Genomic DNA, 13029 nt, shown 5'->3' with positions numbered 1-13029 from the left:
TGTCCCTACTACCTGGCTCTTTCTGTTGATTTACCATTGGGTTAGAGCATGTTGTAAGTCTCAGAATTGGTACTTCATTACCAGAAATATAATCTGCCTGAAGAGCCATGGAACCCACATACTGCGTCATGTGTGCAGTGGTAATTCAAATAAATAGTATTCTCCCCTCAAAAAACATTTTCAATTTTTGTGTTTTTTTTCTATAATTAAAAATCAAGGCATCTTAAAATTTTCATTTTTGATTTCTGACCCTCTCAATGTAGTCCTTTCAAACTCTCTTGAAACTCTCTCTCTCTCTTTGCCATTTCCCCACATAAATTCTGAGACATCCTACCTCTGTCTTTTTGAACTCCTTGATCCTAACACTTTCTCTCTCCAACTTTTTTTTTTCTTTTGAGATCAACTCTTGATCTGTGGCCCAGGCTAGATTGCAGTGGTGCGATCTTGGCTCACTGCATCCTCTGCCTCCTAGGTTCAAGCAATTCTTCTGCCACCACCAGAATAGCTGGGACTACAGGCATGGGCCACCATGTCTGGCTACTTTTTGAATTTTTAGTAGACATGGGGTTTCGCCATATTGGCCAGGCTGGTTTTGAACTCCTGGCCTTAAGTGATCAGCCTGCTTCTGCATCTCAAATTGCTGGGACCACACGGGTGACCTATCATGCCTGGCCTCTCCACCTTCTTTGTGCTCTTATTTTTCTCTTGTGAATAATTTTTCTTGTTTCAAAAAGTAAGCAAAATTTCTATAATTCAAAGAAGGCATATTATTGATTCTTGACATATTTTGTTAAATTGTCTTCTCATACACTTTCCCATACTTTTACCAAATTTTAATTTGTTGTTGTCACACATTAATATTTGTCTTCCTGTTCTTGTAATACATCAATATTTGTCCTCAACCATTTTCCAAAATCAGAGTGAAGACCCCTTGCCTAACCCTGCTAGCATCCAATGTGATTTGAAATAATAAATGCTAGTGTGTGTGTGTGTATGTGTGTGTGTAATCATTTACCAGTTAGGAAAAACTAAGGCTGTGTGAATTTATGCAAACTGGCTAACAGGTGGCTAGAAAGAAGCAGAGCCAGAATTTGAAATCTTGGAGTTAAGTCCTAGAGTCTGCACTCTTAATAACCATCTGGAGTGCCTCTTTCAAAAGAGCTCAGAGTGTCTTGGACGCTTGAGTTCTATAAAGAGGTGGCCATACCAAGAAAGCGGAACAGGGTACAGCAGGAGCATGTTATAAGGTGATGAAGGAGGTTTGAGTCAGAAAGCTGCCTTTATTTTTCGGTAGTGCAGAATATGACTATTTACTTTCATTTATATTATATAAATCCTACCTCTAGTAATTGATACTCAGTTTGCAAATTATAAAATTGATGCCATCCAATAAAATGTTACCTTATGGTGTGATTTCTTCCTATCTCTGGGAGAGTGAGGTGCTTGAACAGTCAAGGTCTTACACACACTTAGAATCTGCCTTATAGAGGCGTTAATGAAAAAAAAGTAAAATATTTCATTTGCATTCCTGAAATTCTTAAACTAATAGTGGCTAACTTAAGAATTAAACATTAATTGATTTTTATTTTTTATTGCATATATAATACATAATCCTTAGAAAAACTTTGGGAAATAAAGATAGGCAAAATGGAAACATAAAATGACACACTGTATTTTATTTTCTTCCTTTTATATGCACACAAATATTTGTAATCTTATAAAAGTCAGATTGTATCTTATACCATGCTCTATACCCTTCTTTTCTTACTTAATATATAATAAATATATCTCCAAATCAATAAACTTAATTCTACAATGATATACTGTCTACTTGCTATTCTGTTCTATTATTTTAATAAATACTGAGCATCTGTTAAATGGATACAATACCATTAGGTATTGTTTATATAATTAGAATTTTAAAAAAATCCCTCTCCTCATAGAGCTTACATTCTAAGGGCAAGAAGCTACAGTAAATAATCCAGTGAGTAAATCATGTCAGGTGCGGGTAAGTACTGTGCAGAAAACTATTAAAAACTAACCAAGGAGTATGTGAGTTTCAATTTTAATTAGTCTTCTCAGAGAAAGCTTCAAGAAGAAGCTAATATTTGAGCAAAGATTTGACTTAATTAGTCTCCGGTAGTGGATACTTAGGCTGTAGTTACAATCATAAACAATGAAGCAACAACTATGTTTGATTTTGCATATCTGCTCATTTATTCTCAGGCCCAAAGAAAAAAGCAAACTTTCTGTAATTCAGAAAAGATAATATTGATTATTGACTTACTTTGTCAAATTGTCTTCCCACACATTTTATTTTTCCATATTCTTAACAAATTTTAATGTTGTCATTTGCTTCTTTTTAAAAACTTTGTTAATGTGATGGTGGAGAAATGTGTCTCTGTCTTTCATCTATTAAGATATTTTATTAATTTTAAGCATTGTATATTTAATTAATATTGCTATACATTAGTCATGTCTGAAAATTCATTTTTATAAAAAATATTATTTTTGAAGGAATATTTGATTTCTTCTGTTTTTAATCAGATGTGTGAAATACAAATATGATCCAAACCATCATCTTGTATGAGTTTGTTTTCTCTCACATTCACTAGCTGATAGCCTCTTAAAGGTAGTAATCTCACCAATGCCAGTTATAAAATGGCAGGTTAACATATTTTCTGTGTTCTTCTTTCTCCATTACACCCATGTGCCAGCATTTTTTACTCATAGCCTGTTTGTCACTGCCTAGACACTCTCCTTTATTTTCACTCCTTCCTCTTCTTTTTATTGGCCTGCATATATCCTAATAATATTTCATATTTTATCTTAATGTCATCCACCCCAAAAGTTATTTCTGGACATCAGAAATGAGTCATCTATCTATTTATTTATTTTGATATATCTTATGAAATGATTAGCACAATTAAGCTAATAAACATATGCATCACTTCTACCATGTCAAACAAAAATGGTGACTATATATATATATATATACCAATAGCTAACGTTTTAGTTTGGCATATATATATAGTTACCATTTTAGTTGGTGGTGAGAACACTTCAGATGTACCCTCTTAGCAAATTTCAAGTATACTATACAGTATTGTTAACTATAGTTACCATGCTGTACGGTAGGTCTGCAGAACTTACTCATGTTATAACTGAAAGTTTGTACCCTTTGACTGAAATCCCCCCCTTCCCCCATATCCCAGCCCCTGGAAATCACTGTTCTATTCTCTGTTTTTATGAGTTCACCTTGCTTGCTTCACATGTACGTGAGATCATACAGTATTTGTCTTTCTGGATCTGCCTTATTTCACTTACCATAATGTCCTCTAGGTTCATATGTGTTGTCACAAATGGCAGTTTCCTTCCTTGTTAAGGCTGAGTAATGTCACTTTTTATAGACACTTAGGTTGTTTCCATATCTTGGCTATTGTGAACAATGCAGTAAACATGGGAGTGCCGATTTCTCTTCCAGATAATGATTTTATTTCCTCAGGATATATACCCAGAAGTGGGATTGCTGGATCATACGGTAGTTCTATTTTTAGTTTTCTGAGAAGCCTCCTTACTGTTTTCCATAAGAGCTATACTAATTTACAATCCCACCAACAGTGTACGTGGGTTCCCTTTTTTCCACATGCTTGTCAACATTTGCTTTTTTGATTATAGCCATTCTAAGAGATGTGAGGTAATAGCTCATCGTGGTTTTGATATGCCTTTCCGTAATAATTATTTTCACATACCAGTTGTCCATTTGAACGTCTTCTTTGGAAAAACGTCTGTTCAGGTCCTTTGTCTATTTCTTAATTGGGTTATTTGGTTTTGTTTTTTTCTTTTGCTGTTGAGTTTTATGTGTTCCTTATATATTTTGAGTATTATTCTTCTATTCAACATATGGTTTGCAAATATTATTTTCCCATGTTGTAGGTTGACTTCGTTTTGATGATTGTTTCCTTTGCTGTGCAGAAATCTTTTCGTTTGAGGTAGTCACAACTTTTTTTTTTTTTTTTGACAGAGTCTCGCTCTGTTGCCTAGCCTGGAGTGCAGTGGCGCAATCTTAGCTCACTGCAGCTTCAGCCTCCTGGGTTCAAGCGATTCTCCTGCCTCAGCTTCCTGAGAAGCTGGGATAACAGGTGCCCGTCACCACGCCGGGCTAGTTTTTGTATTTTTAGTAGGGACGGGATTTCACCATGTTGGCCAGGCTGGTCTCGAACTCTTGACCTTAAGTGATCCACCCGCCTTGGCCTCACAAAGTGCTGGGATTACGGGCATGAACCACCCCAACCGGCACCACTTATTTATTTTAGTTTTTGTTGCCGCCGTTTTGGGCAGACATTGAAAAATTATTGCAAACACTGATGTCAAGGAGTTTTCCTTATTTTTCTGTGAGAATTTTTATGCTCTAGGGTTTTATGTTTCCTTTTTTTTTTTTTTTTTTTTTTTTTTGAGACGGAGTCTTGCTCTGTTGCCCAGGCTGGAGTGCAGTGGCAAGATCTGGGCTCACTGCAAGCTCCGCCTCGTGGGTTCACGCCATTCGCCTGCCTCAGCCTCCCGGGTAGGTGGGACCACAGGCGCCCACCACCACGCCTGGCTAATTTTTTGTATTTTTAGTAGAGACGGGGTTTCAATGTGTTAGCTAGGATGGTCTCGATCTCCTAACCTTGTGTTCTGCCCGCCTCGGCCTCCCAAAGTGCTGGGATTACAGGCTTGAGCCACTGCGCCTGGCCATGTTTACGTTTTTTATTCACTTTGAGTTTATTTTTATGTATGATGTAAGATAAGGGTCCAATGTCATTCTTTTGCATGTGGATATCCTGTTTTTTTTAGTGTCATTTATTAAAGAGACTTTTTCTCCATTGTGTAGTATACCATATATATATAGATTTATTTCTGGGCTCTACAATCTGTTCCATTGGTCAATGTGTTTATTTTTAATTCTGATTCTATACTGCTTTGATTTCTATAACTTTATAATATACTTTGAAATCAGGTAGTGTGATGCCTCTTGCTGTATTCTTCTTTCTCAAGATTGCTTTGGTTGTTCAGGATCTTTTATGGTTGCATCTTAAAAAATGTGATTCATATCTTATGAACAGAATAAAGGATAAAAATGTATGATCATCTTAAAGGATACATAAAAAAATTGAAAAAATTCAACATCCACTTATGATAAAAATGGTCAAAAATTTTGCATAGAAAGTATATACTACAACATAATAAAGGCCATATATGAGAAGCCAGCAGCTAACATCATCGTCTATGGTGAAAATCTTATTTGTCTTTTCCTCTAAGATTAGGAACAAGATAATGATGCCCATTCTAGGCACTTCTATTCAACATAGTACTTAGTCCCACTCAGAGTAATTAGGCAAGTAAAAGAAATAAAAGGCATCCATATGAGAAAGGAAGAAGTAAAATGGTCTCTGTTTGCAGATGACATGATCTTGTATATAGAAAACCCAGAACACTCCACCAAAAAACTCTTAAAACTAATAATTATATTCAAATTCAGTAAAATTGCAGGATACAAAATCAACATACAAATATCAGTTGTGTTTCTATATCCTAACAACAAACTATCAAAAAAAGAAATTGAGGAAACAATTCCATTAATAATAGCATCAAAAAGGATAAAATAGTTAGGAATAAATCTAACCAAGAAGATGAATGATCTGTACAATGAAAACTGTAAGACATCAATGAAAAAAAACTGAAGAAAACACCAATAAATAGAAAGATACTTGTGTTCATGGATTTGAGGAATTATTATTGTTAAAATGCACATACTACCCAAAGAAATCCACAGATTCAGGGCAAACCCTATTAAAATTCCAATGACATTTTTCAGAGAAGTAGAACAATCATTTCTATGTTATTTAATCTTAAAGCCTTGAATATCTCCATTGTTGCCATTTTTTACAAATATGGTTGTAGAGATTTTCTAAAATTAATTAATTAATTAATTTATTTATTTATTCTATGTTAAGTTCTGGGATACATGTGCAGATTGTGCAGACTTGTTACATAGATATACATGTGCCATGGTGGTTTGCTGCACCCACTGACCGGCCATCGACCTGACATAGGTGTACTGATATCTCTTTCACACCCAGATTTCGTTTTTAAAAATATATGCCCAGAAATGTGATTGCTGGAGCTCATGGTAGTTCTATTTTTAACTTTTTTAGGAACCCCATACTGTTTTTTATAATGGCTGTACTAATTTATATTCCCACCAAAAATGTATAATGGTTTTCTTTTCTCTACCTGCATCCTCGCCAACACTTATTTTTTATCTTTTTGACAACAGCTATTCTAGCAGGTGTGAGGTAATCTCTCACTGTGATTTTAATTTGTATTTCCCTGATGATTAGTGATGTTGAACATTTTTTCATATACTGGTTGGTCATTTGCATGTCTTCTTTTGCTAAATTTCTATTCAGATCCTCTGCCCATTTTTTGCAGTGTTTTTATTTTATTTTATTTTATTTTATATATACTTTAAGTTCTAGGATACATGTGCAGAACGTGCAGGTTTGTTACATAGGTATACACATGCCATGGTGATTTGCCACACCCATCAACCCATCATCAACATTAGGCATTTCTCCTATTGCTATCCCTCCCCTAGTTCCCCACCCCCCGACCGGCCCCAGTGTGTAATGTTCCGCTCTCTGTGTCCATGTGTTCTCATCGTTCAACTTCCACTTATGAGTGAGAACATGCGATGTTTGGTTTTCTGTTCCTGTGTTAGTTTGCTGAGAATGATGGTTTCCAGCTTCATCCATGTCCCTGTAAAGGACATGAACTCATCCTTTTTTATGGCTGCATGTGGTGTACGTGTGCCACATTTTCTTTATTCAGTCCATCACTGATGGGCATTTGGGTGGGTTCCAAGACTTTGCTATTGTGAACAGTGGTACAATAAACATATGTGTGCACGTGTCTTTATAGTAGGGTGATTTATAATCCTCTGGGTATATACCCAGTAATGGAATGGATTGCTTGGTCAAATAACATTTCTGGTTCTAGTTCCTTGAGGAATCGCCTCACTGTCTTCCACAATGGTTGAACTAATTTACACTCCCACCAACAGTGTAAAAGCATTCCTATTTCTCCACATTTTCTCCAGCATCTGTTGTTTCCTGAATTTTTTTGTTTGTTTGTTTTTGTTTTTGTTTTTTTTTGAGACGGAGTTTCACTCTGTTGCCCAAGCTGGAGTGCAGTGGCACTATCTCGGCTCACTGCAAGCTCCACCTCCTGGGTTCACGCCATTCTCCTGCCTCAGCCTCCTGAGTAACTGGAACTACAGGTGCCAACCACCATGCCCGGCTAATTTTTTGTGTTTTCGGTAGAGACAGGTTTCAACGTGTTAGCCAGGATGGTCTCGATCTCCTAACCTTGTGATCCATCCTCTTTGGCCTCCCAAAGTGCTGGGATTACAGGCATGAGCCACTGTTACCGGCCTCGTTTCCTGACTTTTTAATGATCGCCATTCTAACTGGCATAAGATGGTAGCTCATTGTGGTTTTTGATTTGCATTTCTCTAATGACTAGTGATAGCATCAACATCAACAAAAAGGACGTCCACACAGAAACCCCATCCGAAGGTCACAAACATCAAAGACCAAAGTTAGAAAAATCCACGAAGATGAGGAAAAAACAGCACAAAAAGACTGAACATTCCAAAAACCAGAACACCTCTTCTCCAAAGGATCACAACTCCTCACTAGGAAGGGAGCAAAACTAGACAGAGAAGGAGTTTGACGAATTAACAGAAGTAGGCTTCAGAAAGTGGGTAATAATAAACTCCTCTGAGCTAAAGGAGCGTGTTCTAACCCAATGCAAGGAAGCTAAGAACCTTGATAAAAGGTTAAGGGAATTGCTAAGTAGAGTAACCAGTTTAGAGAAGAATATAAATGACCTGATGGAGCTGAAAAGCACAGCACAAGAACTTCGTGAAGCATACACAAGTATCAATAGCTGAACGTATCAAGCGGAAGAAAGGATATCAGAGACTGAAGATCAATGAAATAAAGTATGAAGACAAGATTAGAGAAAAAATAATGAAAAGGAACGAACAAAGCCTCCAAGAAATATGGGACTATGTGAAAAGAACAAACCTACATTTGATTGGTGTACCTGAAAGTGCTGAGGAGATTGGAACCAAGTTGGAAAACACTATTCAGGATATTACCCGGGAGAACTTCCCCAACCTAGCAAGACAGCCCAACATTCAAATATAGAGATTTTTTTTCTAAATATTTACCAGTGCCTCTAGCCACCATTCAACTATAAGCGCCAATAAAACATGTTCATATTAATTATTTTTTCATCCCCCAGTAAAAATACTTCCCAAGTGTCTCCAGTGCTGAATGAGTTCCTGCTTCATAATAGTCATTAATTCAACACGTTAAGTAAAAAATAATGGTGGTAATGATGAAAATATCATTATATATGTTCTCATTCTCATATTTATTGTAAAGTCCTAAATCTGTATTTTAATAACTATACCCCAATAATCTCAACTTAAATAAGTGTGTACCATGTAGTAGTGTTACCATGGTTTCACTCTGCGTTAAGCCCATAGTCAAGAAATATGTTCTCCCACAATTTAGCTTCAGCTTACCTCTTCATCCTTTTTCCCCTCATTCTTTTGACAGTACCCTAAGATCTTAATTATGCTGAGCTTACTAGTCACTAATATCAAGTAACTGTCCAAAACTATGACTGTAAGGACTGTTTTCTCTACCAAGAATACCATCTTTCTCTTTTTCTCGGTATAAATTCCTGCTCAAATTTATATGTCAACTTCTCTCTTCCTGACTCCCCCAAACAGTATCGATATTCTTCTTCTCTAATTAGTACTTGTCATATTATATTTGCATATATATAATGCATATTTTATTATATTGCATTTTCTACTAAATTGTGTTACCAAGCTGCAGTGCATTCTGTGTTCCAAATGACTAAATAGTACTTGGCAGTGAGTATGATGTTCATGTATATGTATACATGGGAAAATAATAAATAGACTTTCTTTAGTAACCTCAGTATTTACACGTTAACATTTGCCATGACCTTATAACTCTTTGATGTCAGTTATTAATATAATGTAGGCAACTATTTATCTTCTATTCTTAGAACCACCAGAAAAACTTCCTAATTAACAAGGTTCTAAATATAAGGTAAAATAAGGCTTATTATTCTTACCATATGTCAGAAATGAAAGTAGAAATGTTAAAAGTTTTTTTAGATTATGTAATATTTATGTACGTAATTTGTTTTCAAACTTTATATTTTTGATTTTTCATTATAGCAATGGTATTCATTTTGTAAATTTTGTAATTTACTATTATCTAGAGGATATTGAAAAGCAAACTCTTTAATTGTGGAATTTAGATAGAAGAGGAATTTTAGATATTATTATTTGGGTTCATAATTGCAAATGGCATTTATTTATGTATTTACTTATTGGCATGAGAATGCTACAGCTGTAACATTATAATTCCTTCCTATGATAAGAACTTCACTTTCCTGTTAAATGCTAAGAAGTATAATTAGAATCACATTTATAAGTTATCTTTATTATATTAGCCACAGTATATATTAGATTAGTTTTAAAGGGGTATATAATGTAAGTACTTTTTTAAATTTTTAATATAAGATGAAAGAATTAATTAATTTCTAGAAAAATACTACAAAATATCCCCTTATGTATAGCTTATTTCAGATTAAGTTCAACAGAAAATAAATTCAATAGTTTCTGATTATAGATTTATAAGAAAGATAATAAATTGAAAACCTGTTTTATTTTTACAAATTCATTATTGTTTAATTTAACTCAGTGGAATAAAAAATAAGGAATAAGTAAACAAGTCTATATGGGAAATGTCTTAGTAATTAAACTCTGAAATAAAAATAATCCCTCAAAATCATCCTTGAAAAACATCGTTCTTTGCATACATTAACTACATTATATAAGTTGCATTATAAGTTATTTTTATGTGTCTCCAAAATAGTATTCTGTGCAATGCCTATATTAATTGACAGATTACTAGATAATTTTATTCAGATGGAATTCAACTTGTATTTGTAAGTGTTCACAAGTTAAAAAATAAAAATGAAATTTATAAATATTCAAGCTGAATATCACCATTAAGAAGTAATTTTCAAATTGGTAAATGACTAAATTAGTTACAATTAGTGTGGATTATTACATTGTATGTATTAAATCTTTGAACTTCACTAGAACCTATTCACTTTCCATTTGACCTTTGAGCTTCTCTTTGTACATAAGTCGAATCTTACCTGGGCTCCAGGGTAAGCAAATGCAATGTGAATAACCCCCAGAATAACACATATGTTCCATTGTGTCTGCCGCCATCTTCACACCTTTCTCCCTTCTTCCTCACATGTTGTGTGACAAAGACTGGAAGCCTGGAAGTATGCATCATTATTCCTTCAACAATGGTGGGTACCTGCTTGAATTTCAGTTGAGAACAAATAGATGACTTGCTAGCAGATTCCAGACGTTCTGCAGATTACCTGTTTAATTGCTATAGGCACTAAGTTCATGAGTAGCGGTTTCTTGAAGCTCCTGGAATTGCCTGAGTTCCTGAAAGCTGAAAATGTGTTTTTCTGACTTCTGATCATCCCGTCTTTTGCAAACAGTGGATTCTCACATTACATACCATTCTATTTGGTACAGACAGGAAGTTTCCTGTTTCTTAACCAAATTTACCACTTACACACTTTAAGCAAAATGTAGTCAACTAAGAGTCTCTCAAATTCATTAATAAAGAAAATACGGCCTATAAGGACAACATCAAAATAAATCAGAAGCTTTGTTTCAACATGGCTGATTCTTTCCCATGAAACTTACGCCTACAGAAAAATACATACGTAATATTACACTGAAGTGGCAGATATAACATCTCAAAATATGTCAAATTATAGTGTTTTTCTTTGTAAGTCTAAGAGAAAAGCAAAAAACTCCTATTTTTAAAATACCTGATAATCATCCATTGTAGTTAATTACATCATTTTAGAAAGTTTTTAGATTTTTGGCTCTTTCTTTCCCTTCACTTTTCTTTCCCTTCACTTTTTTGGGGGTGGATAAGAGGAAGTAGAAACTCAGAAGATGATAAGGTTATAATCTTGTCCCAGCACATAAGAGAACCCACATTTATCAGCATTATTCAACTCTTAACAGATCTCCCCAGAGGGCAGAGTTGGCTTCTACACTTTAAAAATATTTTTAAGTTTCTAATTATTATGGGTACATAGTATTTGTACATATTTATGGCATACATGTGATATTTTGATACATAGAAAAAAATTTGAAATGATCAAATCAGAGTAATTGAGTTATTCATCACCTCAGGCATTTATCATCTCTTTTTGTTAGGAACATTTCAATTCCATTCTTTTAAGTTATTTTGGAATATGCAATAAATTATTGATACCTGTACTCACCCTATTATGCTACCAAATACTAGATCTTATTCCTTTACTCTGTGTGTTCTTGTATCCATTAGCCATCCTGTCTTTATCCTTTCCTCCCCAGTACCTTCCCAGTCTCCAGTAACCATCATTGGACTCTCTTGAAAAATCTCCTCGAATTCAACTTTTTTTTAGCTCCCACAGGTTGGTGAGAACATACAATATTTGTCTTACTGTGCTTGGCTTATTTCACTTAACATAATGACCTCCAGGTCCATCCACATTGTTGCAAACGATAGGATTTCATTCTTTTTCTGTTTTTGCAAAGTAGGTCATATCGTGTATCCACTTTAAATTCTAGGAGTGTCTTTCTCCCATTCCTAGAATGTGTTTAATCTCTAGCTCACAAGGCTTCCTGCTTCCTGGGTTACTGCTGCTTGCCTGACTTCACTTCCCACTTCTTCTCCACTTACCTGACACTCCATCTATGGAAAACCATTGCTGCTTCCTTTACCTGCAATATCTCTGGCCTCTGGAGCATCTCCTCACACTGTCACCTCACCCAGAAGGCCATTGAGCTAAAAAGGGATCTTGTCAGTGATTTCAGTGATCCAACATTATGATTTAGCACATGATAAATGTTTTCATGATGGTCAGATATTAAATAAACAGAGGGTTATAGACAGTGAATTTTTCTTTTAAATAAAAGATGAACACTAACATGAAAACGGGGTTACGTCCAATAGGAAATAGACCCAGAAATTAAGACTTTGTGGAATTATTTAGTTTTCCCTAGCTTTTTCTATGTGGGCTTACCATTACCCTCTTGACACCTTTTACTGTCATTGTACAGGCTCTCCAGAGTGACTATCAATAGTGACAAGAATAATAAATCTATATTGAAATATCCTCACAGTTCTACTACCTACAGGAGCTTGTTTTTTCATAATATGAGGGACCAAATGAGCTGTCTGCCATCTTTAAAAAAAGTTTCATTGATTTATCTTCTTCACATAGACAATAAGATTTTTTCATTCATATTCAAAACACACTAAGATGTGAAATTCCAAAGGCAGAACATCATATATCAAATTTACTAAGAACATACTAATAAAATGATCTGCAGAATGATTCTTGAATTCATTTACCTATTCAAAGAATATGAAATAGTCAAGGTAGAGGAGATTAAAACTATTGTGAAGAGATTTCCTTAAAGGAATTTTGTTTTTGTTGTTATGAGAGACCCACATTTTGTAATGAGTGGCTACATTTGTACTGGCTTGACAACCTATTTTAAGGGGATTACAACGATGTGAGCTTGTGTAATAAGAACTGCCAGGGGCCAACCCAGGGAATGAAATACATCACTTGAGGTATACAAAAAGAAAAGGGCCCAGGAGTGGGATTCCCCAGAGAACAAAGGAAGCATGTGCCAGAACTATGAAGCCAAGTGAAACAGTTCTCCCTCCTGCACCTGCCTACTCTCTGATTCAGGTAGAGGCAGAAACAATAGTTTGGTGTGGAAAAAAGATGATGTGACAGAGGAAAACCAAAAACTGACTGTAATGCCTTCCA

The sequence above is a fragment of the Gorilla gorilla genome, chromosome 19 (assembly GCF_029281585.2).
Source record: "Gorilla gorilla gorilla isolate KB3781 chromosome 19, NHGRI_mGorGor1-v2.1_pri, whole genome shotgun sequence".
Classification (NCBI taxonomy): domain Eukaryota; kingdom Metazoa; phylum Chordata; class Mammalia; order Primates; family Hominidae; genus Gorilla; species Gorilla gorilla.
Note: the sequence above shows the minus strand (reverse complement) of the source record.